Here is a 24843-nt window from a genome sequence, read left to right as displayed (position 1 = left end):
TAGTGGGTGACAGGGAGCCCCGTTTAGCTAGTGAGTGACAGGGAGCCCTGTTTAGCTAGTGAGTGACAGGGAGCCCCATTTAGCTAGTGAGTGACAGGGAGCCCCGTTTAGCTAGTGAGTGACAGGGAGCCCCGTTTAGCTAGTGAGTGACAGGGAGCCCCGTTTAGCTAGTGAGTGACAGGGACCCCCGTTTAGCTAGTGAGTGACAGACAAGGGACCCCCGTTTAGGCAGTGAGTGACAGGGACCCCCGTTTAGGCAGTGAGTGACAGGGACCCCCCTCTAGCTGCCGCTCCCCCTTCACCTTGCAGTTAGTCAGACCTCAATCAGAGGGCGACCCGACCAGTAAAAGCGGGCGCCGGACGCACCCGCTCTATATGCGGAAGTGATGTCACTTCCGCATATTAGTGCGGTGTGCTAGGTCCTAGCACCCGCACTATTGGTCGCCGCCTGATCGAGGTCAGACGTGCTGGGGGGGGGGGGCGGCTAGAGGTGGTGAGCGGCGGCGAGAGGGGGTGAGCGGCGGCCAGAAGGGGTGAGCGACGGCCGGGCGGCGCCTGTCAGAGAGAGGCGCCTGGGTGCAATGCACCCGCAGCACCCGCCCAGGCGCGGCCCTGTACATATCTCAGTGATAAATTATAATGACCTCTCTGTTGACTACCTGTAATGTATCTTAGTTTTTTTCCCTTCAGGTCTACTTTTATGTTTCTTGTGTTCTGTTGCATATTTCCATTTACTACTTATCCAGATGACAGTGCAAACTGCACCATGAAGTGAGAGGAAATCTCCCAGTGCCAACAAACACTGTGATAAAAGCTGTTGATGGGACCCTGAATAGATATGGCCCGAACAGTTCGCATTCGAACGTGAACACGCAAACTTCCATGATTCATGTTTGCGGAGAATTGCGAACTATATGCGAGTTTGACCCACCCCCTATACTACATCATTAGGCTCAACTTTGACCTTCTACATTACAGTCAGCAGACACATGGTAGCCAATCAGGCTACACTCCCTCCTGGAGCCCCCCCCCCCCCCCCCCCAAGGCAGCATCGGCCATTTCCCTCACTCGTGTGGCTGCAGTAATTAGAGAAGGGAGAGTTGCTGCAGAGACATAGGGGAAGCTTAGTTAGGCTCTTGTTAGGCTTGTTAGCTTGCTCCTTGCTGATACTTATTGCTAAAAAGCACCCCTCAACAGCTCTTTTGAGAGCTAATGATGTTCTTGTGATCTATTTTTGTTTTTTTGTGTGTGTCCCACTGACACTTGCATTTACAGCCCTGTCAGTCAGTCGCAGTTGGCCCTTGGCCCCTTGCTAATTCCTACTGTGCCACTGTCAGGCCCAGCCCATTCAGTGCCTACCTTTTTACTGCACGTGTGTGACAGCTGCACATTTGTAATACCAATCACTGAATACCTGTTCATGTTTACTGCAGCTGCGTGACAGAAGCACGCAGGTTTATATACCAGTCACTGCACCTGTTCACGGTACCTGTGTGTGACAGCTGCACATTGTATTGATACCAGTCACTGCATACCTGTTCAGTGCACCTGTGTGACTGCACATTGTATTAGTCATATATATTAAACAAGCAAAGAATCCGAGAGCCTATCGCCATATAAAAAAAAACAACTTCAATGCTTTATTTCAATCTCTTCTTAAAAATGAGTACATTTTGGCAGTTAAAAAAAAATGTTTTTCTTAATATGAAAAGACACAATACTTATCCAGTCCAAGACAAGTGCTGCAGCTAGGTGGAAAAAGTCAATTAGAGGTGTGGAGGAGATGTGGCCGATGATCGTTTTGCCCCCCTATCGGGGCTTTATCAAGACCTAATGCCCCTATCCTCCACACCTACTGCATATATACCTCATGCCCCTCCCCTTACATGAATGCCCAGCCAATCACCATAAGTTCACCTCAATGCTCCCACCTGAATCAGGTTGATATTCGCGCCGTTCTACAGCTTCCTGCTGCGGCGATTGAATTAAAGCATTGAAGTTTTTTTTTTCTTTGGCGAGATGCTCCCAGATTCTTTGCTTCTTTAATATATATGTTACGGCCAGAACCCGAAGTTTGGCCAGAACTAGAAGTGGCCGGCCACTTCGGGTTCTGGCCGGCCAATGTGCGAACTGGCCGCTGCGCTGCGGCCAATGTGAGAAATGCAACAATTCCTGTAAGGTTAATGTTATGTTGTGGCCGCAGCGCAGCGGGCAAATGTATCACATCTTAGTTTATTCAATGAAATTAAGCCGGCGACAATGTGCGAACTGCCTTTTTTATCTGCCTCTCTCTCCTCCTCTGCCTCTCTCTCCTCCTCCCCCCGCCTCTCTCGCTCTCTTATGGGCAGCCGGGCGGGGACACGCGTGTCCCTCCGGAGTCATTCGTCGCGGCAGGGAATCCTGCCGTTCTTGCAGAGCGGGTGCTGGCAGAAGCAATGTCTGCAGCCTCCCCGCTCTGCTCTCCTGCCGCGACGAACGACTCTCCTGGACACGCGTGTCCCCGCCGGCTGCCCATAAGAGAAGGAGAGAGAGGCGGGGGGAGGAGAGAGAGGCGGGGGGAGGAGAGAGGCAGAGAAAAAGCCGGCAGCTTAATTTCATTGAATAAACTAAGATGTGATACATTTGCCCGCTGCGCTGCGGCCACAACATAACATTACCCTTACAGGAATTGTTGCATTTCTCACATTGGCCGCAGCGCAGCGGCCAGTTCGCACATTGGCCGGCCAGAACCCGAAGTGGCTGGCCACTTCTAGTTCTGGCCAAACTTCGGGTTCTGGCCGTAACATATACAATCATTGAACCTGTTCTGTTCTTCTGGAAGTTGCACTGCCTGGAGTAATCCTCAGTGATTGGCAGTTTATTGGTGTGCACTCACTATTACATTTTGGTGAAGAAAGTACAGGTACATTGTATTAGTCAAGTCAGTGCATACCTTTCACTTCATCCCCCCCCAAAATGGGAAAAACAGGCAGAGGCAGGCCACCCGGCAGGTCTGTTCGAGGTCGTGCTGTCGTGATTTCATGCAGCCCTGGACCAAAGTACAGTGTTCAGGAGGCGTGTCAGATTGTCAGGACGTAGTTGACTATTTACAGAACACCTCTTATTCCTCAGCAACCGTGACATATCTTCCTCCTCCTGCTTTGATTCTGGCACCCCACTTAACACTCCATGCCACCACCAAAGTGCCATCACCCGAGGGCTCAGCGGTGTGGAAATTTTTTTTGTTTATCTGCCTCAGATGAGAGCAATGCTATCTGTACTCTCTGCCACCAAAAAATGAGCCGTGGAAAGACCAACACCCGGTTAGGGACAACTTCATTACGAAGGCACATGATGACAAAGCACAAACTGCAATGGGGTGACCACCTGAGGAAAAGCAGCACACAAAAGCAAAGCCACACACCACAGTGGCAGGTACCAGGCCACAATTATTTATCAAAAAAGGTGATAAAAACTGTACCGTGATCTTGAAAGGCAAGTGGTGTCATCTCTGGCACACAACGTTGGGTCAAGGGTCCATCTGACCATGTGGTCTGCAAAGCACAGTCAAGCCTGCCCGAAGACTAAGTTAGTCCCCAAAACACACCATCTCTGCCTGCATGCCGTATGATAGCCTGCCCCAAGACTAGGTCGGTCCCCAGTCCCCACACAGCATATCTGCCTGCAGGCCGCTTGCCTGCCTTCTCCGCCACCACTAACAGGGTCCAGGACTCCAGGTGGATTCCTGAATTTTTAAGGCCGCTGCTAGCAGCGGCTGCTATAATAATTTTTCTGGTGCGTGTACATGCCTGCCTAATTTTTCTGGCTGCACTGCGGCTGCAACAACAAAACAAAAGGCATGTACATGTGTCAATTCCCCTTCGTGATTGTTACCTTGCTGCAGTGAAGGGGCTTGCATATCACAATGAAGCAATGACACCCATATGAGTGTATCGGGGGGGGGGGGCACACCCAAGATAATCAGGTAGTTGCTTCATTGTGGACAGACCAAATTCGATCAGCTGGGGCAGTCATTGTTGTTCTATCATTGAGCTACCACAGGCTTGAAAATCGCCATGGCCTGCACTCTCGCCATGGTGCACACTAGTCCAGCCGTCACTACACAAACAGCTGTTTGCGGTGCATTACACAGTGAGTTTGGTGTGTCAGTGTGAAGCAGTACACTAATTACACTACCTGATTGATGTATACACATGCAAGATGTTTTAAAGCACTTTAGTCCTCCAATTTAGCAAGCAATGTGATTTCTGCCCTTAAAACGCTGCTGTGTGTCAAATCCAGATTTTTTTCCCGGGACTTTAGGCGTCTATCCCACTCCGTCATGCCCCTCTCCAGGTGTTAGACCCCTTGAAACATCTTTTCCATCACTTTTGTGGCCAGCATAAATGTTTCTAGTTTTCAAGGTTCGCCTCCCCATTGAAGTCTATTGCGGTTCGCAAAGTTTACGCGAACCTGAAGTTCGCATTCGAGGTTCGCGAACCTAAAATCGGAGGTTCGAGCCATCTCTAACCCTGAACAGACGCCGTGAGTGTGCATATAAGCATACCCATGGCTATTTGGATAAGAGTATACACTTCCCAGCCCCTTATCTAATTGCTCCTGCTCCCGAGGTGGCTGGCCCCTAAAAATTACATTGCAATCAGCAACTCTCACCTAAAGCTGTGCTGAGACAGGGAGACTCCAGATCCTCACTGCACATGTTCAATCTTACAAGCTTCTTCCTCCTCCTTCTGCCAGACGTCATATTGCCGTTCTCGTGCAGAGGGGAGGAAAAAGCCTGTAAGACTGAGCATGCGCAATGAGGTCCCAGAGCCTTCCTGTGTCGGGTCACAGTGTGACTTTAGGTGAGATTTGCGAATTGCAATGTCATTTATAGAGGCCACCCTGGGAGCAGGAGCAATTTTATAAGGGGCAGGTAAGTGTATACTCAAATAGTTAGGCTCAGCGTCTGCTCAGGGTCCCTTTAAGAAAAACAAAACAATGCAACATGATTGCTGAAGTTATAGTTTGTCAAAACCCAGTCGTATTCTCCAGTGAGTCAAAGGTAAGCAGTGTTGTTGTGGCATAAAACTCTTTGCAGTCAAAGAGTAAGGCCAAAAGGTGTTATTTTAAAGTGTACCTGAGAATGCAATCAGAGGTGCATGTGGCTGGACAGTGCATGCACAGTGAAGCGAATTTACCTGGCCAGACAACAGAGGAACGGATCAGCCCGAGATGACGGCAAGGTAGTTCACAGCCAGTTGCATGTGGTCTAGTATTAGTAATGGAGAGAATCCGAAGTCATAACAACAAAAGTTGTTTAGGTGATGCCTGTAATGACTAACTGTACAAGATTTTTCTGCAAGCTTTCAAAACTTTGAGTTTCTTCTTCAGGCATGTTTCAGAACTGGTTCAGAACCATACAAAGTAGTGGTCCTTTCACATAAAGGCAGCATGCAAAGATGGCACTTTGCAGACTACCTCTGAAACAAGTCAGTGCCATTGACCTTTACTATATGAGCCTCAAGAAAGGTGAATTGTAGTCAGAGAGCACGATTCTATTTGACTGACATGCTATTTACATTGTTACAGGAAAAGTCCATGCAAAATAAATTAAACACTTGTTGGTACAGTTATCATGGGGCTAATGATACACATATAAATATAATAATATATACCATATTCTAATCACATAAACTGAATTGCTCTTTAAAGGCACACTAGAAAGGAATTTAGAGAGTCATGTTTTGCAATCAAAAGTCAAGCCTGCCACATTACAGCTGCATTTACAGCTTATTTCTATGCCCAGATCTTTCACAAATCATCTGATACATAGTAATCTGATTATACACATGTTTTTTTTTGTTTCAACTTGAAGCTTCTACAGCTAAATATTCTACTTTAAAATTGAATCGCATGACATGAAGCAGCTGGTTCTGTGGCTGAAGGTGCTGCTGCTTGTTCTTCACCATCATGCTGCTCAGACTGCAAGTGTGACCAGGTATTTTAAGCAAAGCAGGTAAAAAAGGTGCATATGGCATTGGCAACTAGTTAAAAAGGGCAAAGTACAGAGCACAATGTTATTTTTTTTCTGTTTCAAAATGTTTATTCAAAAAAGAAAAAAAAAAACATTTGACAGCTTACAAGAAAGCCAAACGTGACGTTAACAGTAATATTTAACATTAAAGAAGTGGATGCACATAAAGCAATGCCCAGAACAGCTATGTAACGATTGGTGTCAGCAAGGACAGATTTTCTGATTATTGGTGATCTGCAGTATCAACAATAATACAGATGCTATACCCGATTATGTGGTGATCTGCAGAATCACCAATAATGCGAGTATTGCAAGACACAGGACAACCAGGTGTAAGATAAGTTTTTGGTGCAACAGTAAATATAGATAGAGATACCCACTTTCCCAGAGGAGCTGGTAGAGGGAGGTATCTCTATAGAACACTGGAATCAGTACTCCAGCAGGCTGGAGACGCAGATGAATTAGTGATCGGTTCACCCGAGGAGCGGGTGATGCACAGTAGAACAGAAGGTACTTATCACCCCAGGAGCGGGTGATTCAGACTGTACTGTAGCTATCAACCTGAGGAGCAGGTGATTAAGACTGTACTGCAACTATTAACCTGAGGAGCAGGTGATTAAGACTGTACTGCAGCTATCCACCTGAGGAACAGGTGATTAAGACTGTACTGCAGCTATCAACCTGAGGAGTAGGTGATTACTATACTGAGAATCTCTCACCAGAACTAAGCTCACTGGTGAGGGCAGGAGAGTCAGACAAGCAGATTCGGCAACACACAGACAGATATGGTACAAAGACAGAAGACTGAATCAGAGTAAGGTACAAGATCAGATAGGCATAGGCACAGAATCAGTAGGCAGAAGAGTAGTCGAGGCTAGCAGAGGGTCATAACAAATAATACAATTCAATTAGTACTTTAAGCTATCAACAGAATCTGGTTAAGTGTGGATCCCCAGCTCCTGCTGGTTCTAGCACACTTTGGGATCTGAGTAAGGTCTGAGTGCTAACACGTAGCATTTGCAACAGCAGACGAAGAGCAACTGACAGGCAGGTCCTATAAATACTAAGAGCGCTCCACAGAGCTGCCCCAGTCACTCAGCCAATCCGGAGCACTGCTGGAGTCAGCTGACCGGCTGGTCAGCTGACTACCCTTCTACTCGCATAAAGGTCCTGTTGCCTGGCGCGCGTGCGCGTAGCCCTCAGTCTATGTGCAACTGAGGGACCAGGCAAAACTCCAACATGTAACTGCGCGGCGAAGGCCGCCGGCTGAGACGCGGAGCCAGCCGCCATGCCGCTCACCGCCGCGGCGGCATCTCCGCTATCTATTACAAGCTATAAGAAAAGAAAATGCCCAAGTTATCAAAATAAATAACACATTATCAATCCACCACACTCTGTTCCCTTCAAGTATGCTAAAAAATAGAAGCTTATTGAAAACAGGTATATAAAGAGTGTTCCCAAATAACGTTCAATTGTATACACTGTACATCTATCCCATACAGACCAAAATATGAATACTTCCCTTCTAGCATTTCCCATGATACATGTAAACTTTCCATTACCACCTGGCAGCAAGAGTAGGCAACTAATGTGTCTATAAAGCCCCATCTACACCATACAATTTCTTGCGCGATTTGATTCGATTAATCGTTTTGATTCAATTCAATTTGTCAGGTCAGAGTGGGATTCGTTTCGATTTGCCACTGTTTTGCAATGGCAAATCGAATCCCGATCGGACATGTCGGATTGATTTGATTAAAATCGATGAATCGAATCGAACGCACAAAAAATTATATGGTGTAGATGGGGCTTAAGACCCTTTCCAGTATCTCAAATGTTTACAACAACCTTCCTCCATGAAATCCTTTAACTCCTTCTCACTCTTAAACTCCACCCATTGTGCCCAGGTGATGATGAATTTATCAATCTTATCCACTTTTGTAGCTCTCAGTTCCTCCATTTTATAGCACACAATATTTTTAACAGCAATAAAAAGTCACAATACAAAAATAATATACAGGAAGTCTCAATACCAAAATCATGAACAAATTCATATAATGGCAATAGGAAGCCTCAATACCAAAATCACATGGTGGAGGTCTCAATACGAAAAACATAGGAAAATTCATATAATAGCAACAGAGAGAGTCTCAATATGAACTCATTAAGTGGAAGTGTCAATACAAAAAGCACATGGAAATTCATATAACGGGTATAGGAAGCTTCAGTACAAAAATCATATGGTGAAAGTCTCAATTAAAAAATCATACCAAAAATTCATATAACACCAAGGAAGTCTTAATAAGAAAATCCCATATTGGAAGCCTCTCCCTGTAATGTTTTTCCCTGTAATGCCGCTGATTGTGACTCTGCTCAGGGGCAGTGATGATCGTAATCAGCTAATTATGATTACGTGAAATTTTGTGTAAATATTCGCATTTATGCTTATACGTAATAACGATTTGTAAAATCAATTGATTTTGTATAGTGATTTGTAATTTCGCCTAAATTTTTCGCGTAATTTCATGCCAACTTTGGCAGTGAATAGCAAAGCCCCCATATATGGTAGTGACAACAAAATTGCTACAAAAAGACATTGTAGTTTTTGAGAAAATAGATTTTAAAAATGCAAAGGAAAAAAAGGTTTTTAAACTAAAAAATTAATTTAAAAACCATTTTTCTTTGCATATTTAAAATTGATTTTCTCAAAAACTACAATGTCTTTTTTTTTACCTGTATCCAACAGTCTCCTTAACACATGTAGCAATTTTGGTAGTAATAGCATGTATGGAGGCATTGCTATTAACTGCTAAGTCAGCTCAAAATTTCCCAAAATTGCACAAAAATTACGCAAAAAATTACACGAAATTATGAAATATTACTATTACATACAAAATGAATTACGATTTTCCCTAAAATTTCGCATTACAATTACAATGCGTAAATGCGAATTTCACTGCAAAATTTTGCATATGCGAAATTTCAGCCCACCATTGCTCGTGGGTAGGGGGAGGATTAAGTGTTAGACTCCACAAGGGGCAGGGGGTTTAAGGGCTAGGCATTTTACTATTGGAATGAAGTATCAGTATGGCCCAGTGCACACCAAAAACCTCTAGCAGATCTGCAAAACGCAGATTTCAGAGCGATTCTAGGCATGTTTTCTAAACATGCCTAGCGTTTTTTGGAGCGTTTTTGTGTAGCAGATTACAAATATTGTTACAGTAAAGCTGTTACTGAACAGCTTCTGTAACAAAAACGCCTGGAAAACAGCTCTGATCTAGCGTTTTTCCGAGCTGTTTTTCACTTTCCTATACTTTAACATTAAAGCAGAAACGCCTCAGAAATCTAAAAAATGCTGCAGCCCGAGTTTGCGTTTGTGGAAAAAACGAACTGCTCTAGTGTGCACCATCCCATTAACTTATTAACGTATATTATTAGCCAAGCGTTTTTCCCCCTGCAAGCATTTTCAAAAACGCTCCAAAACTGCTTTGGTGTGCACCATCCCAATAGCTGTAATTTTACCAATAAACTACTAGCGGCAATATCCTGTGCTTTTTTTTTGTAGGTGCCTTTATTATACGTAGGCATTTTAAAACCATATACTAGGGGAAAAAGAGGAAAAAAAACCCTCTGTTGCTGAGTGCATGCATATAACTATGAAAACATTTGTCTCTGTTGGGCTTTACTAAAAATACCACTCCTATTGCCACATGAACTGCAATGTATCGGTCTGCATTTGCTACTTTTTAGTAGTTATTTTTTTCTCATTCGTATAATGTTTTAGGGGCTCCTGACTATATAGACCATATATCTCTGTCATTGCTTGTTCATGTCATGGCCAAAAATCATGAATAATCTGTTTCATGGAGCCTAGCCATAACCTCTGACAGAGGATGCTTATGTTTCACAGTCAGTTTGTGCATCTCTCATGGCAGGCGAGGGGCCCACTAAAGAAAACAGACAGATGGACACCTGCACACTGAAGGGAGCATGTGGATGCACACAAGCCATGTTCCCCTCCCATCGCCACCCAATGTGATCCGCTGCCTGGGTCATGACGCATCCTCAGCTGGAGCTAAATGCCAGATACTGAATAGCTTTTCAAAAAGAAAAATAAATAGAGAGAAAGGAAAAAAAAAAGAAAAAAAAAAAAGAAGACCCATATCCCTGCCTGAACAATTCAGAATTAGTTCAGCAATGATTGATATATAATTGTCGATAGACTTACTATCACTGCCCGCAAATGCTAAACTAGTGAGTTGACTATGCTAGCTAAACATGCTATGGAATATTCTGCCTAAGCATTGAGGAGTTCTGCTTTGCAACTCTGGGATCCTGTTGTATATAACTTTCTTGAAGAAGTTGTCTTGATGGCATTTGTAAGCTTTTCTTTTGTATTTCTGGATTTCATTGGTAGTAGGAATTGATGTAGGTCCCTGGATATCTGTACATGCACTGTGGTCATTTTGGTTGGATACCAACTAAACTAACAGTATCCGTTTTGAATGGCATATGGCACTGCTCAGGTTAACTTTAAATGTATTTGCTTCAATACGTCAGCACATATTGATGCATGGTGCTTGTGAATATTCAGACAGTATGCTTACACATACTGTCCAGGTCAGGGAATTGGATCAGCACTTTAATAGAGAAAAATGCAGGAGCCATGTGTTTATGTGCAGATGCATGGCCACCTGCATTACTTATTGGAAATGAGGCCTAAAAACCGGAACACATGCTTCTGTCCACTTTCAGCAGCACATTTCACTCTGTAACATTTATGTGTTGCTAAAAAGTGGATAGAGGCAGACAGAGGTGCGCAGGTGTGTTCAGGCCCTTACTAAGTCCATCCACCTATTTTGTTTGCCTCTCTTTCCTGCATGTTGCTGGAAAAATCCACCACTTTTGATTGACATGGAAATTCAATCACATTTCTCAAACAAATAATAATAAAAAGCTTTAAATTTTTCTGTAGGACCGATGATTTTTATCGAATTGCCCTAAAATTGCATCATTTTATTATATCGTGTGTGGCCGAAGCAGCAATTGTAATATAGAAAGCAAAACATTTTAGCAGGGATTTACTAAACAAGATGATGCAGTAGTAAGCAATGTTGCTATTTATTTTTTGCAGATGTGCAGAATTGTGCAGAATCATCAACTCTCAGGAAGATAGGGACATACTGCAACAGGATCTGCATAGGATGGCTATATGGGCACATAAATGGCAGATGAAATTCAATGTTGAAAAATGTAAAGTCATGCATTTTGGTCGTACCAATGGTCTTCTAGCACCATACAAAATTAATGGGATACAGTTGGGGACATCAAACTTGGAGAAGGACTTAGGAGTACTCATCGACAACAAGTTAAAGCTAATGTAACGAAAAAAGCTAATGTTTTGAAAAAAAAAAAAAAAAGGCAGATACTCACCTAAGGAGAGAGAAGGCTCGGTCCTAATGAGCCATCCCTCTCCTCTCCCGGTGCCCCCGGTGCTGCGCTGGTTCCTCCGTTCTCATCCCATGCCGAGGGGACTTCGGAAGTCTTCGGGAGCCGAGTCCTCCCAAAGACAGGCGGCGCACATGCGAGTGCGTCATAGAGGGCGCGCACGCGTGCGCAGTGTAGAGCGGCCCGTCTTCAGGAGCACTCGGGCTTCCGAAGCATTTCCGAAACCTCCCTTCGGCCGGGAGACAGTGGTATTTGACCAAAACGGTCGAATACCGCTACGGAGGAGCCAGGACAGCAGCGGGCACCGAGAGAGGAGAGGGAATGCTCTATGGGACCCAGAGCCTCCCTCTCCTTAGGTGAGTATCTGACTTTTTTTTTTAAAACCGGTTCCCATTAGCTTTAAATAACCGAACTCAATGCCAAGCCGCTGCAGCTAAAGCAAACAAAATTTTGGGATGCATTAAAAAGGGAAATAAAAACTCGAGATGCTAGCATAATATTGCCCCTGTTTAGCTCTCTAGTAAGGCCCCATCTGGGATATGGAATTCAGTTCTGGGCACCACATTACAGGAAAGATATTGCAGTTTTAGAGCAGGTGCAGAGACGAGCAACAAAATTGATACGTGGGATGGAAGGTCTCAATTACCAAGAAGATAAACTGGGTTTATTTAGTTTAGAGAAAAGACGCCTTAGAGGGGATCTAATTAACATGTATAAATACGTCAGAGGGCAATATAAAAGCTTGGCGGATGAGCTTTTTGTCCCTAGGCTTTCTCAAAGGACTAGAGGACATGATCTCCGCATGGAGGAAAAACGTTTTAGCCATTTATTTAGGAAAGGGTTCTTTACAGTAAGAGTGATTAAGATGTGGAATGCATTGCCACAGGAAGTAGTTATGGCAAATTCTATACCTGCATTTAAAGGGGGCATAGATGCTTTCCTTGCATTGAAAGACACCCATGGCTGCAATTACTAGGAATGCCCAATGATGTTGATCCAGGGATTTTATCTGATTGCTGTTATGTCAGGCTTGGCCAGTTACCAGTTCACAGCTCAGCTCCTATGCCCCAATCTATCCCCACCTTCTTCACCCTATGTGGCGCATCCCCGCTTGAACGGGAGGTGAGGAAACAACACCTGCCCGACTTCGGTTACACCCAGGCCTTGTAGGTGCAAGGTATAGTAGCTGAACGTAGAGTGAACTATGTAACTCACCAGAACCTAACAGGAGATAAGCAGAGTCCAGTAACAATCCGAGGTCATACACGTACAATCAGAAGTATCGAGGTACACAAGGAGCAGGCGAAATCAAGGTCAGGTAATCCTAGGTCGGTCCAGGCAGAGATCAGAGAATAGTCAGGGATCAGGCAGAAGGTCGGTTCAGGCAGCAGGCAAAGCGTAGTCAGATTCCAGGCAGAGGTCGGTTCACAGGTAATCAATAAGCAGTAAATCACACCCAGCAAAAGCACACAGCCAAAGCTATCACAGGCAATCACAGGAAGCACTCAGCAGGTTTAAATACTTCATGCAACCAATCAGTGGTCGACCACATGCACACAGCAGCCAATGACACGCAGGCAATAATCCTGTTTAAGTGTCAGCTGAAGAGATCAGCTGACACAGGTAGCAATACATGTCAGTTGGGTAACTACTCAGCTGACTGAAAAAACCTCCTGGCTGTATATTAGCTATAGCATACTGGTCAAAGTCATCGCCTCTGGCGTGAGAGGCCAGGGTTCAAATCCAGCCAGGGACAGTAGTCATATTTTATATATTTATTAAAACCCATGTCAGTTGACTAAACTGTCAGCTGACACTACCTCTGTCGCCGCCTCAGACCATACTGTGGCCGAGAGGAGCGAGAAAGCCGCCCACCAGTATGCGCAGAGCGATCCCCAGTGCACGCATCACCAGCGGAGGATGGCCGTTGACATGCGGAAGTGGAGGTTCCGACGCAACTCTCATCATGAGCGGTCGCATTGCGGGAACCTCCAGGTGAATTCCTAACAGTACCCCCCCTCTGAGGAGTGGGCTCCGAACACTCAACACCTGGTTTATCTGGATTCTTAGAATGAAAATCTTTAACCAAATCATCAGCATGAACTTGACGAGCAGGTATCCAGCATCTCTCCTCTGGTCCATACCCTTTCCAGTCAATAAGGTATTGAAGGGAATTCCTAACTTTACGAGAATCCAGAATACGTTCTACTTCATATTCAGGACTACCATCTACCTCAATGGGTGGAGGTGGGGAAGAGGAGGAAATGGCATCACTGGCAGATTTCAACAACGACACATGAAAAGAGTTGACTATTCTCAGAGACTGCGGTAAAGACACTTTGTAAGTCACTCTATTAATTTTTTCAAGGATAGGATATGGACCAATAAATCTGGGACCCAGCTTGGAAGAATGTTGACGTAAAGGAATATTCTTAGTGGAAATCCAAACTAGATCTCCCAGAATAAATTCAGGTTCAGGTGACCTATGCCGGTCAGCAAAATCTTTTTGTTTTTTACTAGCGATTTCCAAATTTTCTTTAACTTTATTCCATATGGATGACATATAATTCAACCATTCTTCCAAAACAGGGAAATTAGATGATGACCCAGACAATGATGCAAATTTAGGGTGACAACCAGTAACCACTTGAAATGGTGACAAACCGGTGGAGGAGCTAACCAGATTATTGAATGCAAATTCCGCAAATGAAATGTAATCAGCCCATTCCTCCTGATTCTCAGAAACATAACAACGTAAATATTGCTCAAGGGTCTGGTTAGTCCTCTCAGTTTGGCCATTAGATTCTGGAGGAAACCCAGAAGAGAAAGACAGAGAAATGCCCATCCTGGCACAGAAACAACGCCAGAACTGAGCCACAAATTGTACCCCCCTGTCAGAGACAATGGTTTCAGGTATACCATGTAAACGAAAGACATGTTTAATGAACAACTCAGCTAATTCTTTGGCCGAAGGCAATTTGACTAAGGGTACAAAGTGAGCCATCTTACTAAACCGGTCTATCACTACCCAGATTACCGTAAAACCTTGGGACGGAGGTAAATCTACTATGAAATCCATAGATAAATCCGTCCAAGGTTTACTGGGGATGGGAAGCGGAAGTAAAGATCCACTAGGAGCCGATCTGGGAGCTTTACTGCGGGCACATACAGTACAAGCTTTTACAAATGCCTTAGCATCATTTATCATTGAGGGCCACCAGACAAGACGTGATAACAATTCCAGGGTCTTCTTTTGACCAGGATGACCAACACTTTTAGACTCATGGAATTGTTGTAAAACCTGCAGTCTAAATTATGGTGGAACAAATAAGGTATGGGCTGGCTGCCCCGGTGGTGGGTCATCTTGAAAAGTTTTCAAGAGACTGGATAAATCTTCTGACAAGGTGGACCTAGACAAGGCTGCAACAATATATTGGGAAGGGAGGATTGGTTCAGGAGCTTCTGCCTTGGAAGAATGGACTTCAAAATTACGAGATAAAGCATCAGCTTTGGTGTTCTTTGAGCCTGGCTTGTAAGTTATAATGAAATTAAACCATGAGAAAAATAAAGCCCAACGTGCTTGACGAGGATTCAGTCTTTTGGCATTTTCTATATACTCCAAATTTTTATGGTCGGTGTATACAGTGACTGGGTGAGAAGCTCCTTCCAACCAATGTCTCCATTCTTCGAATGCCCATTTGACTGCCAGTAATTCTTTGTTGCCAATATCATAATTCTGTTCAGCAGAAGAGAATTTCTTGGAAAAGAAAGCACAAGGATGCAATCTTTCCGGTTTGCCTGCATACTGGGAAAGCACTGCCCCCACCCCTCGCTCAGAAGCATCAACTTCAACAACAAATGGGTATTGAATGTCAGGATGAATCAAAACAGGCGCAGTGCAGAAGGCCTGTTTTAAATCCTTAAAGGCTTTGATTGCTTGTAAAGACCACTGAGAAGGGTCAGCATTTTTTTTGTAAGGTCAGTCAATGGTGCTACTTTAATAGAAAAATCTTTAATAAATTTTCTATAAAAATTAGCGAACCCCAGAAACCTTTGAAGTGCTTTGAGATCCTGAGGTTGTGGCCACTCTAGAACTGCAGATAACTTGGAGGGATCCATGGACAATCCAGAGTCAGAGATAACATAACCTAAAAAGTAAACCTGTCGGGTCTCAAAGATACACTTTTGCAATTTAGCATATAGACGATTTTCACGTAATTTTTGTAAAATTATTTTGACATGAGTACGATGTTCAGAAACAGAGGCTGAAAATATTAAAATGTCATCCAAATAAACAACAACAAATTTCCCTAGGAAATCTCGAAAGATGTCATTAACAAAATCTTGGAAGACCGCTGGGGCATTACAAAGACCGAATGGCATGACTAGGTATTCATAATGACCCTCGTGAGTGTTAAATGCAGTCTTCCATTCATCTCCCTGCCGGATGCGGATGAGGTTATAAGCTCCGCGCAAATCTAATTTAGTGAAAACTCGAGCTCCAGCCACCTGAGTAAAGAGATCGTCAATGAGTGGGAGAGGGTAACGATTCTTCACTGTGATCTTGTTTACCCCCTATAATCAATGCATGGTCTGAGTCCCCCATCTTTTTTCTCCACAAAGAAAAACCCCGCCCCGGCAGGAGAGGAAGAAGGTCTAATAAAACCCTTCTCAAGATTCTCTTTTATGTAATCCCTCATAGCCTCTTTCTCAGGACCTGAAAGGTGAAACAACCTACCCCGAGGAGGTATGGTACCAGGTAATAACTCAATAGGGCAATCATATGGTCTATGAGGGGGAAGTTTGTTAGCCTCCTGTGGAGAAAATACATCTGAAAATTCTTGGTAACATACAGGCAATTGATTGGCTTTAACCTCAGTACCACGTAAAGGAAGCAAACTAATACAGTTTTTAAAACAAGTATTAGACCATGATGTGAGTTGAGCCGACTGCCAATCAAATGTTGGATTATGCAAGCGTAACCAAGGAAGACCTAATACGACTGGGGTGGAAGGTAAATCAAGCAAGAAAAACTTAATCTTTTCACAGTGACAAACACCAATTTTTAACAGGACTTCAGGTGTGACAGTTATAGGTTGGCTCAACACCAAAGGAGAGTCATCAATAGCTGTGACACAAATTTCTTCAGACAATGGTAAAGCAGGAATACCTAGGCTTTGTGCAGTAGTGAGGTCCATGAAATTACCTGCTGCCCCACTATCCACAAAAGCCTGACCATCAAAAGAATTGTCACTCCAGATAATATTGCAAGGTAATAATAAACGATTCTTATGAGGAGATACCTGACCGCCTAGGTGAGTTTCCTCGATCTCACCTAGGCGCTGGAGTTTTCCGGCTGCTTTACAGGGCAGGAGCGAACCATATGACCTGAAGCTCCACAGTACAGACAAAGACCCATAGAGCGTCTTCTAGTTTTTTCAGCAACAGATAACTTAGAAGCCCCCAACTGCATGGGTTCTGGATCATCTAACCCAGATGGTTTTGGAGGAGAACCAGGAGGTGGCAGTACTGGAACTGAAGTGGACCAGTTAGGACGGAAGGAAGAAGACTTCTCCTGACGTCTCTCCCTGAGGCGTCGATCTATCTGAATAGATAATTTGATGAGATCTTTAAGTGTGTCTGGAATCCCGACCCTGGCAAGCTCATCTTTCAGTTGTTCAGAAAGTCCACGTCTGAATTGGTGCTTCAGAGCTGCATCACACCATGCTGTATCCCCTGACCATTGTCGGAATTCCGTAACATACTCCTCCACAGGGCGTCTAGCCTGACGGAGGGACTGCAGGGCCATCTCTGCTGCGGTCCCTTTACTAGTATCCTCATACAGTTCAGCCAGTGCTTCAAAAAGACTCGCAGTACTAGAGAGGGCTGGATGCTGCTTATCCACCAATCGTAGTGCCCAAGCCTGCGGTTCCCCTTGTAACAAGGATATAACAGCTCCAACACGAATATTTTCACTAGCGTAAGTTCTGGGTAGAAGTGAGAAATGCAAAACAGTCTAAACTTGGTTCTATCTCCCACAAATATTTCTGGCAAAGGAAGTTTAGGCTCAGGAGCAAGAGACACAGCTTTGTCCACTGGAACAGGAGCAGGAACTGAGTTTTCGATAGGAATAGATACTGGAGCAGCAGGCGGAGCAGGAGTTGAGGGAGCTGCTGGATTGCGTAACTGCTCCTGGATTTGTGAATAGCTCCTTTGAACGTCCTCGACTGAAATCCGAAGTTAAGAGACAAGTTCACATAGGATCTCCATCTGGGAACGTTCCCCGTTACCATCCATCTTGGTAAAATATTGGGGTAAGTTGGCCCGTGATAATGTTATGTCAGGCTTGGCCAGTTACCAGTTCACAGCTCAGCTCCTATGCCCCAATCTATCCCCACCTTCTTCACCCTATGTGGCGCGTCCCCGCTTGAACGGGAGGTGAGGAAACAACACCTGCCTGACTTCGGTTACACCCAGGCCTTGTAGGTGCAAGGTATAGGAGCTGAACGTAGAGTGAACTATGTAACTCACCAGAACCTAACAGGAGATAAGCAGAGTCCAGTAACAATCCGAGGTCATACACGTACAATCAGAAGTATCGAGGTACACAAGGAGCAGGCGAAATCAAGGTCAGGTAATCCTAGGTCGGTCCAGGCAGAGATCAGAGAATAGTCAGGGATCAGGCAGAAGGTCGGTTCAGGCAGCAGGCAAAGCGTAGTCAGATTCCAGGCAGAGGTCGGTTCACAGGTAATCAATAAGCAGTAAATCACACCCAGCAAAAGCACACAGCCAAAGCTATCACGGGCAATCACAGGAAGCACTCAGCAGGTTTAAATACTTCATGCAACCAATCAGTGGTCGACCACATGCACACAGCAGCCAATCACACGCAGGCAATAATCCTGTTTAAGTGTCAGCTGAAGAGATCAGCTGACACAGGTAGCAATACATGTCAGTTGGGTAACTACTCAGCTGACTGACAAAACCTCCTGGCTGTATATTAGCTATAGCATACTGGTCAAAGTCATCGCCTCTGGCGTGAGAGGCCAGGGTTCAAATCCAGCCAGGGACAGTATTCATATTTTATATATTCATTAAAATCCATGTCAGTTGACTAAACTGTCAGCTGACACTACCTCTGTCGCCGCCTCAGACCATACTGTGGCCGAGAGGAGCGAGAAAGCCGCCCACCAGTATGCGCAGAGCGATCCCCAGTGCACGCATCACCAGCGGAGGATGGCCGTTGACATGCGGAAGTGGAGGTTCCGACGCAACTCTCATCATGAGCGGTCGCATTGCGGGTACCTCCAGGTGAATTCCTAACAATTGCCATCTGGAGTCAGGAAGGAATTTTTTCCCTTTTGGGGCCAATTGGACCATGCCTTATAAGTGTTTTTCGCCTTCCTCTGGATCAACAGGGATATATAAGAGAGCAGGCTGGTGTTGTACTTTGTTCTCTGGTTGAACTTGATGGACGTATGTCTTTTTTCAACCCAAGTAACTATGTAACTATGAAATAATAAATAGTAATTGCAGCAACCTGTGTTCACTGCACACATCCATCATGTCCAGCAAAACTAAAATTTTAGTGGAATTTGAAGTAAACGCAAGGTCAGTTCTATGTACATTATTGCACATCTTCTAATCCCTATCTGCAGATGTTTAGAGGAATGGAATTGGTTTCTCTGCTGCCTCAGGCCCTGCCACTAAGGTTAAAACAAATCTGAACTAAATTTATCTTTTCTTGATAACATCTCTGACATGCTGTTATTGTGTATATTGTATTTGTGTCATGGGGCCTGCCAACTTGTGCTTTGCACATTCTAAAAATGGCATAACATGCATCTCACACACATTTTCTGACTTTCAACAGTCAATTTCTTCCACTAGGCTACCCTTAAATAACAAGGTTAATGCAAGAGGGAAGGAGCAGTACAAGGAGCAGCATCTATTGCCAAATAAGACTGAATTGACATGACAGCATGCAAGGATATCTGAAAACTGAAGAAACAGTGATGGTCAATTTAGATGCAAATGATTTTGAGTTTTTGCTTTTATGCAAACGTTGCAGCTTGAAAGGGATTCATTGAAATGTAGCCACAGCATACAAATAGTTTGTATTTTAAAAATGACATTCAAATGACATACAAGGTTTAGGTTACCTTTAAGATCAAGCAATGACATTGCCATTACTGCTACTGCAGAGAAGTATAAGCCTAGTTTAGGAAAGGTTCACCAGACCAGGCAACCTTTTTTTCCTCAAAACATACAGCAATTACTTTTTCTCCCTTGACCTTAACCAGATAAGCTGTTTGAAGTAAACACAGATGTAACTGTCTGGCAACATGGACTTTATAATTCAGGCTGGCATATTAGTGCTGCAAAGAAACAATCTTAAACTCCAGAACTGGATGTTAAGGAGGAAGAAATTAACAAGCTTACACAATTATTCATGTGAAAGTGCAACAACAATGCCCAGATGTTTAATAACCTACAGCATTCAGTCCGGTTACAGTTCTTGGTTATTTGAATTCCATCAGATCTTGATATTCTCTGAGCCATATAAAAAGTTGCACAGAAAGTAGAGTTGAGAGACCCCCAAGAAGCCTTCCATCCAGAAAATACCTCAGTCTTTGTGGAATGACTCCCCTTTACTCATCCCAAAAGGGAGTGGCAAGTAACTGCGTGATCCCCTCTCATGACCTTAGCGGGAACAGTAATGACTGTGATGTGTGATCACAAAGCCATGTCTTCTCTCTCTGAAGGCATCATTCCTCCACTAGACCTAGCAGAAAAACTGCAATTTCACAGTAGTAATAATGTGATTATGCTGCAAATGTAAACATTAACATATTTGTCAATTTACAGTAGTATTTACACTTATGTTTACACTTATTATTATTGATTTATAAAACACAAACATATCCCGAGTCGCTGTAGAAAGTAATAAATGAACATCGGGTACATAATAATGCAGACAAATGGAATACACCAATATACAAAATACATAATTGGTAACAAAATACAGAATCAATACAAAATAAAGAATTTGTAATGACGTTGACAAATGTAACACAAAAGTAACACAATGAATAAACTGTAAAATGAATTCTAAGACATAAAAGGAAGAGCGCTCTGCCCTTGCAAGCTTACAATCTAAAGTACAATCTACTGTTAGTAAAAAAGGCATATGTGCAATAATAATCAAGCCTTGAGAGGGACTTGCAACCCCCACTTAAACTACAGTGAGTTTATAGTGCGTGATAAAGTACCTATCCAATGGTGGAGTGCTGTGCAAGACCACCCAAACAGTCCAATAACGCATCACAGAAAATCCACTAGCGCTCAGTGTCTCAGTGTAGCAGCCTTTGTAATACACCATCTACTAGATCACATAACACCTGCATGCACATTATAAAATAAACAAACACAGCGTAGACTGTACACATCATTACACGAAGGGGCCCCTGATGAGTTAGCTGGTCTGATGAAACCGGTAGGGCAGAGCCTAAGGAGGAAGTTGAACCAAGATAGTCAAGAAGTGTGTGTAGCAGTGGCCGGGATTGCTTCTGAAGGATGGTGATTGTATGCTGCTACACTATTATCCTATGCGTCATGCTGTGATTATTTTAATGGGACTGTTATATTAAACGTTTTTAGACAGAGGAAAAATGAGCAGACATATTCATGCAATAAAATATTGCTAATATAAACACAAGTGTGTTCTGTACAAAGGGGTGAGGTCCTCGACCTGGCTATAGAACTAAGCAATTAAAAGGAGAAAAGCACCACCTATATAGTGGGAATATTGCAAGAACAAATGACTGGTGCCAAAGACAAAGTAAATGCAAATACTAATTTTATTAAGCCAATTACACAAATATAAAAGCAATTAAAAACAAGGCAACGCCGTGCCCAGCCAGAAAATCCCTTATGTTATAAAATAACCAAATCTGTAGGCTCTGCTATGAGGTAGTGGACGGGCGCAGGAGCGCCGTTGCAGCCGTCCCCAGCCCTTCTATTTATCTTTTACCGGGTAAGCTCTGCTACTCTCTCCTGAACTTGGCTCTATCTCACGCCTTTACTGCTCACTTCCATTACACCATTAGTTAGTGGTTTTTGACCTGCTGATAGTTATGCACCTTATCTTGTTGTTTGTATCAAACCATCATTATCCTCTATGAGGTCGTATTTTCCATGTTGTTTCACTGTTTGTTTAGCACGTTTTTTCATCAGATGCTTTGTATAGGAGAGTTAATGACCTGAATTGCATGGTATTGCCCTACAGGTTATGCATGCCATATTAAATGTGATATTACTGGTATTATCATTATCCTTAAATATTTAGTACTGTTGTGCAGCCTAACTACCTCATAGCAGAGCCTACAGATTTGGTTATTTTATAACATAAGGGATTTTCTGGCTGGGCACGGCGTTGCCTTGTTTTTAATTGCTTTTATATTTGTGTAATTGGCTTAATAAAATTAGTATTTGCATTTACTTTGTCTTTGGCACCAGTCATTTGTTCTTGCAATGTTCCCACTATATAGGTGGTGCTTTTCTCCTTTTAATTGCTTAGTGTTATATTAAACGTGGTTTTATACAAGAAAAGCTGTTTGTGTGGTCGGCAATTCAGAGTGGACCTGCACAGTACTCATCTTAGCATCAACTCAGTCTCAGACTACAACCAAAGCCCATAGGCGTCCTCCAAGGTTACTTAGAGATGCAGCGCACCAGATCTCTAAATGATGGGCAAACACTGATTTCAAGCTCACCACACCTAACCAAAACTACTCCTTCATTCATCATCGTCCCTTCAATAAACTCCATAAAAACAGTACACACTATTTGGGTCTTTATAGTGCTCACTGCGTCCAATGCCAACCTAAGGATCGAGCTTATCCTCACAGGGGACACTAAACATGTACGTGTACTCACTAGTCACTTTAAGGCTAACAGAGTTACCCAAAGAGGGGCAAATGATATAAGAAAAGTGAATGCCTCTGCCCCATCTGGACAGCTGCATATGTCCAGGCAATTCTGCCCACCCAGCAAGCAGCAACACTCCACCCAAACGCAACAAGTGTTTAACTATGTCTCACACCGTGCCCGCTCTGTTCCCCAGAAGATGTCAGCTGCAAGAAAATGCCTAGACATTTGAACTAGCACAGGTGTAAGGGTTAACTCCTCCACTCCCCACGAGGACTCAAATCTCAGTGCCTCCACCTCCATTGGCATCTCAGGATCCCTTTTTCGATAATAAAACTTACTTTTAAAGGGTCCTCGCACACTTGTTTGTATATATTTATTTGCTCATCTACAGTAATTTGTCTATAACTGTAAAGGGATGTATGTAAACGGATATTTGCGTTTTGGGAAACCAGTAACCACAGATGCAGGACAGTAACTTGTCTAGATTTACCCCCCAAAAAACACTTTCTGATGTTTTTTGTATTTAACTGTATTTGCAGATTTACAGCAGACATTGTCCTATGTGAATGTAATTAGTGATTCACCATACTGTTTTAATCAGAAGCTGTGTACTTTTTAAATTATTTTCTTGCTAGATTTAGGTGATATTTTCATGCCTTATCAATAAAATGCCTTTTAACTACCTTACGACCACTCCACGCCAATGGGCGTGGCGGCAGCCCCAGGATCGCCTAACGCCAATTGGCGTCAAGTCCTGGGCCGGCTACTGCAGGAGATTGCATGCAGGCTGCGCACGCATCTCCTGCTTGGGGGGCGGCCCCGCATTCAGTCTCTGGCTCGGGAGACTGTTAAACGTCGAAACCGCCGTCTTTCTACTGAGTACAGTGCTGCAATCTGCAGCAGCACTGTACTGGGGACAGCCATGTGACACGGCTGTACCCCTGAGGCAGAAGAGAGCGATCGGCTCTCAAAGGGTGAAGCCTATGAGAGCTGATCGCCATGATTGGCTGGCTGGGGGGAGGGAGGGGTTTAAAAAAGAATAGTAAAAAAATATATATAAAAAAAATAACATAAATATTTGCCAAAAAAATAAACACTAATCAGACCCCGCCAACAGAGAGCTCTGTTGGTGGAGGGAAAAGGGGGGGGGGTCACTAGTGTGCTGTGTTGTGCGGCCCTGCAGCTTGACCTTAAAGCTGCAGTGGCCAATTAAACAAAAAATAGCATGGTCTTTAGAGGGGTTTAGCACTGTGGTCCTGAAGTGGTTAAGCTACCAGCAATCAAGTGGATATTCAGAATAATTTGACAGTACTCTTACTTTTTGCTACTTTTTCAATTGCTGAGTGCAATAAAGTTTTGTGAATCAGAAGATGAAAAATTATCGCCTAGGAGAGGACTTACAGTAGTTAAGACAAAAAATGCATTGAATAAGGGCCACAGAATATTCCCCGGTAGGGTGGCACAATGTATCAAAATGTGTTCATGCTACAGTGTCTCTGCCAGTCCAATGCCATCCTATATCATTCCACAAAAATGCCAAGCAGAGCAATTCAAATAGAAATACACTCTACTGGTACACTTACCCTCCCTTCCATTGTGGGAAATGTACACCACACCATTTTAAATATAAATGCTTGCCATTTATTAATGATCCCATGCTAACATCTTTAAAAGGTCATTTGTGTCATCAAGATGTCCACTACTGTGACATAAATACTCTTGGAAAGCAATTCTGTTGCCAACAAGTCCCTGCAAAGGGTGTCCAGTAGTGATGGTTGAACATCCAGATTTCAAATCCACAGATTTCAAATCCACAAATGCGTCCAAGAATGTTATCACGAAAGTTCACTAACATTACAACAAATGTTCGCAAACCCATCGTTTGCGGGGAGCCCCATTGGCTTTAATGACAGGGCGAACTTCTGAAACCTTCAGAGCATCTCTGCAGCCATAATTTCTTGAAAAAAGGTATTCAAAGTGTACCCAAACCTGGACAATGGCATGGAAGAGGGGATCAAGATTGTAATGTTCCACAAAATTACTTATTTTATGCAGCAGCTTTTTTTTTCATGCGTAAGTGCCAAAAATGTGTAGGACTAAATGACATACTATGATACTGACTGCAGTGTCAATCAACAATCAGTGAGAAACAGTGAGAGCGAAAACTTTCAGAACGCTGTAAATGAGCTTTGAATTTTTTTCTGAGATAAATAGAGAAAGTTGGTGGCATAGATTTTGATGCAAAATAGTAAACATTGGTGCTAAAATATTTCTGAATTTTATATTTTAACTTGGAAATTATAATAACATTTGTAAAGCACTTTTCGCTCACAGGAGTCAAAGCGCATAGATATTTCTCAGATTAATACATAGTTCCAGGGTGGAATGTGTGGCAGAGGAAAAGATATGTGTTCATAAATGCCAGGCAAACCAGGTGCTTTTTCAAT

Source organism: Hyperolius riggenbachi, chromosome 10 (assembly GCF_040937935.1).
Source record: "Hyperolius riggenbachi isolate aHypRig1 chromosome 10, aHypRig1.pri, whole genome shotgun sequence".
NCBI classification, from domain to species: Eukaryota; Metazoa; Chordata; class Amphibia; order Anura; family Hyperoliidae; genus Hyperolius; species Hyperolius riggenbachi.
The sequence above is the reverse complement of the archived record's forward strand: the minus strand, read 5'-3'. Positions refer to the sequence as shown.